Raw genomic sequence first — 4,901 nt, 5'->3', positions numbered from 1 at the left:
CCAAGAACGTCACCCGACCAATCGGCGGGAGAGCCAATGGGGCGCTTCTGTCAGGGACGAGGCCGGAGCAAATTTGCTGGGACTAGAGGAGGAAGGCGGGTTGGAAGGGTAAGGCCCTGCGTTCACCCCCGTGGAGTGATGCGGTCGCCGAGAGTAACCTACCTGGGAAGAGGGCGGGAGGCGGTGCCGAGGGGGAGGGGAGGGTGAGCGGGAGGGTGGGAGGCGGCCGGGGCAACTCGGCCCCTCGGAACTAGGAGCGAGGGGTTGGGAGAAACCGGGGAGACCAAGAGGTAGGCCTCGGCCTCTCCACCCGGAAGGGCTCCCTAGGACCAGGTCCACACTCGGGCAGAGGACGAATTTGGCCTCGCCCCAGCACAGCTGGCTGTCAAGATCGGACCCCGCCTTTAGAGCAGACAGGACCACATTGCAGAAATTCGTGCCACCTCGGCAGAGGAAAAATACTAAAAGGCGTTTCAGTCCAAATGAAGAGATTCGTCAGAAATCTGCCCGTGGTGAAGCTGGAATCCTCCACCCCGCTGGTGACGGAGGCGGGTGAGGCGGGCTGTGCCTGAGCAGACCCTGTGACTCAGCGTTCTCGCTTGGACTTGAACCACCTCCTGTAGGTAGTACTTACTGGACACGCACATTCAGGGGGCTCTGGATTCCAGGTACCAGACTTGTTATGTATGTTCCAGACACTGTCGTGCCCTAGGGAATGAAAGTTTCTGCTCTCAAGAGTACGTATACGCAGCCCTGAGAGTCTTCTAGAGAAAATGTCCCGCCTGCTGATCCTTAGGAAACTAATTTTGAAACAAAACAAACCGAAAGATTCCAAATATTCATTATTAAAGTGAAATTGAAACCCGGGGTATCTAACTATGGGTTTAATCTAAAAAAGTGCTGCTATCTAGAAGCCTAAAACCCTCTGCATCTTCTTTTTAATGCCTCTTAATATCATTATTGAGGTGATGTATATCCCATATATGCCTCAGATATATATCAGATGCCTCTCAGTACAGGGGAAATACTACGTAATGCTAAACTTTAAGGAATATGTGCATTTTAATGTCTTCCTTGGCCACCCTATATAAATTGCCACATGCCACCAACCCCCACCCCCCCTCCTTCTTAGTCCCCTTCCCTGCTTAATTTTTCTTCTTAGTGCTTACCACTATCTAAAATGTCCTATATTTTACTTATTTTTTTTCTGGTTATTTTCTCCCTCCCCACTAGAAGGTAAGCTCCATGAGGGCAAGTCTGAAAATTTATTGCTATTTCTTAAATGACTGCAGCTAACAAGCATTGAATTACTATTGAATATTTTAAATAATTACTTGCTTTGTAAATGAATCCATTTCTTTTTAAAAAACATGCAAATTTCCCCTGCAAATGATTTTCTAAACATTGATTAGATAATATTTCATATTATGAAGCTGTGTTCTCTGAATGAACAAACAACTAAATGTGGAATCTAAAGGACTTCAATCTAATGTGGAATCTAAAGGACTTCAATCTTAGTTAAGAAGTTTGTTTTATGGGTTTCTGAAAAAGATACTGATCGAATTGCTTAATATTCCGCACAACTTATTATTCAACATTCAGAAGCATTTTTAAAATACCTTCATGTACCATGAAACTTTCTACATAGCTTGCAGAAAAGTTGTTTAGAAAGGGAATCCAATGGGTAGAATTTTAAATGGACCTTTCTTTCCTTGTGCCAGTCATACCTCCATTCCAGATAGTCACAGTAATCATTCAGATATCTGCAAACTTCCCACCCGCTTCCTGAAACCAGAAACTGGCAGATTATATTAGGCCTCTCATTTCCCCATTAGCCGGTGTGTGTTGGCGATTGTCTTCTGCTAGATCTGAACGATAACTTCCCTCTTTGCACAGAGGCAGCTTCCTGAATGTACTTCTGCAAGGAGGCCATTCTTTCTGATTGTGTAGGCTTCTTCCGTCTAGAGATAATTTGCCTTTTCTGTGTCCTTAGCAAGAAGGATGGGGTTGAGAGTCCTCTGGGTATCCTGGATAACAGTCAGCATCTAATTTCCCTCCACATTTTTACCAGCTGGTACCTATTCTACTCTCACCCACTTCGTCATTTGCCTTTCCTGCCCATGGCAAAGCTCTCTATCTGAAACGATCACCATCTATGTGAAGGAGCATAGCATCAAGGAGGTTTAGAGTAGTGGAGAAAAGCATATCTAGAGATAGGCTACCTGGATTTGAATCCCAACTTTAGTACTCACTAGCTGCCCAACTTTGGGCAAGTTACTTGGCTGTTTTATAATAGTACATGCTATTATGAGGAATAAGGGAGTGAATGATGCCTGGCACATGGTTTAGACATTCTTAGTTACAGTTTTTAAGGTAGTTTATATAGTGGTCCAGGGTCTGGATCCAACTGGCCTGGATTCAAATCCTAGCTCTTTCACTTTCCAGCTGGATGACTTTGGACCAGTTACTCTGTGCCTCAGTTTCTACAACTAGAAAATGAAGACCATATTCTTCATGAATTTGTTGTGAGAAATAAATGGCTAATAAGTACAAAGTGCTTAAATAGTGTCTGACCTCTGATCTGTAGTAATCAGTAATATACTCAGTAAATGTTACCCAAAGCTATTATCAACTCATGTCTGACCTCAAAGTTATATCTTGTTCTCATGTTATCTTAGATTTGACCCCATCTTGCCTATTGAAGCTTGCTTGCATTGTCCTGGAGTTACTCCAAGCTCTCTCCGACTGAATTCATGATTTTAGAGACCCTCTCTGGAAGGTACTCTGAGAATGTTAGTATACACAGTGGTGTATACTAACTACCCTTGGCCTAACAAGAGGTAGATTTCTTATCAGAGGTGGTCAGCATTTGAACAGACAATATCCAGGCAACAGATGCTATCTGTGTTGGACCAGGTGTGTTGTGGATAGGATGCCTGAATTCCATAGAAAATTGAACTATGTGGGGCACCTGGGTGGCACATTTAGTTGAGCATCTGACTCTTGGTTTTGGCTCAGGTCGTCATCTTGGGGTTATGGGATCAAGCCCTGCTTTGGGCTCCATGCTCAGTGGGGAGTCTGCTTGAGCATTCTCTCTCCTTCTCCCTCTGCCCCTCCCCCTCAAATAAATAAATCTTAAAAAAAGAAGAAAAGAAAATTGAACTATGTGAGATTTAAGATGTCTTCTGACTCTAAATTTCTATGATATATGAAAAGTAAAATAAGATATTTCCAAAGAAAGGATTAGACAAAATTTATATGCTGAGTTCGACAAAGTTCCATAAGTAAAGAATGGAGTACAGAAAGGGAAAAACCAGCAGTATCTCTTTGTAGTATCATTCCAGTCTCTTAACCTTGCCTTCTCTCTCTTGAAGCTTCAATGATAGATACTTATTAACCAGTTTAGGTATGAATCATACTTTATATCATATGTTTAGAGGTATAAAACATAAACCTTACTCTCTGCCAGAGAGGACAGTACTGGGAGCATCACTTGGCTGGGAGTGGAGAGGAGATTGAGCTACATTATGGGTGTGGAATGCCAAGTCTGAAAGAGACTTGAATAAGTAACCGTTCAGCAATATGAGATCTGAATAGCATCCAGGAACCAAGGTCCAAGATGCTATCAAGTGTGATGTGGCTGTTCCTGAGCAAAGGTTTCCTGCAGTCTAAGAGGATAAGATGCAAACCAGAACAATGCTACTAGATGTAAAATCCACCACGTATTAGGGGGAGGGGCGTAGATTTTAGCAGCCTTGACTTCAGTTTACATCACTATTACTGTGCCCTGTCCACCTGAGTGGCCAAATCTCTGCTGTTGTACTCTGTGGAAGGATTAAGTTGGGAATGGAGGAGTAGAGGAAGCTGGAAATCAGAATCCTCCCATGTGTACTTTATTTTCCCCATCGAGACATTGTGTGTGTGTGTGTGTTTGTGTGTGTGTGTGTGTGTGTGTAACACTTGTAGACAAGAATCCCAGGGTTTTCCCTTCTGTGTATTTTTGTCTTGCTTCTTGGGTTCTTACAAAGAAACCAAATGGAAGGGATGGGGTGGGAGACTGAAATTTCTAACCCTTTAATCAGTTGGTTTGTTCCCCTGGCAATCAACCCCATCCCTAGGTACTTTCCAAGTCATTTCATTAGTATTACAAGGAAATCATCACAGAAAAGTCCCAAGGTTTGAGAAGCTCTGTGCAAGAAACTTTGTTCTGAAGGCCAAATATATTGTTCTTACTATAAATCACAAAAACACATCAGCATTGTAGCTGGTATGAATTAGCAAGGCTAATTCCTGATCCCCAGGCTTGGGAGTGTGAGGTTGCTAACGTACCACCCCTTTGGTCAGAATTACCAAAGGAGCTGGGTGTGGCTGAGTGTGCAGACGGAGGCCATACCAACCACAGAGGAGGACTAGCACCGGGAGGAAGAAATCACACCACATTAGTCCACTCAGTGCCTCTAGTACGCCACCTTCACATTTATCATGCAATCTGACTCATGATCTGCTCTCCATCTTCCCTTAATTTAGCCAAATCCCACCCATCCTTTATGGTCCAGGTCAGCTCAACTCCCACTCCCTTCCTTAGTCTATCTCCATGATTGGAGCCCCTAGAGATACCATCCTCTTCTGACTATTAACACCCCTGGAGCTACTCACTGAACATTTCCTGGTGGTTACCTAGCTTTTCTTTGCATATTTTAGCCCTTACCTAGAATTTAGCATCTTGAAGCCAGGGACTGGATTTTACTTTATAACACCCTCAGTACCTAAAAAAACTTTTTACATGGCAGTGTAGGGGCCCAGGACAGGACGCCCCAAAATGGGCTACAGTGGCATGTTGATTACTTTGAATTAAAGCTACTGAAGAAACAGCCAGTGCAAGGACACTCTGACCTTCCTCT

The 4,901-nt window shown here is 43.6% G+C and overlaps 1 protein-coding gene across 6 annotated transcripts in view; it reads left to right on the top strand.

The window, feature by feature from the left end:
• Positions 1-23: 23 nt before the first annotated feature.
• The window catches only part of SPATA45 (spermatogenesis associated 45), a 44,036-nt gene continuing 39,158 nt past the window's right edge, over positions 24-4,901 (top strand). For 2 of the 6 annotated variants that reach the window (XM_032393044.1, XM_032393046.1), the window contains exon 1: positions 154-668. The gene's annotated coding sequence lies outside the window, so the exon portion shown is untranslated. Of the gene's footprint in view, positions 109-153; positions 669-4,901 lie in introns of those variants that run through there. The other 4 variants (XM_032393045.1, XM_032393051.1, XM_032393050.1 and 1 more) reach the window with 4 other exon arrangements.

Source organism: Phoca vitulina, unplaced genomic scaffold (genome assembly GCF_004348235.1).
Source record: "Phoca vitulina isolate PV1807 unplaced genomic scaffold, GSC_HSeal_1.0 scaffold71, whole genome shotgun sequence".
NCBI classification, from domain to species: Eukaryota; Metazoa; Chordata; class Mammalia; order Carnivora; family Phocidae; genus Phoca; species Phoca vitulina.
The sequence above is the reverse complement of the archived record's forward strand: the minus strand, read 5'-3'. Positions and strand labels throughout refer to the sequence as shown.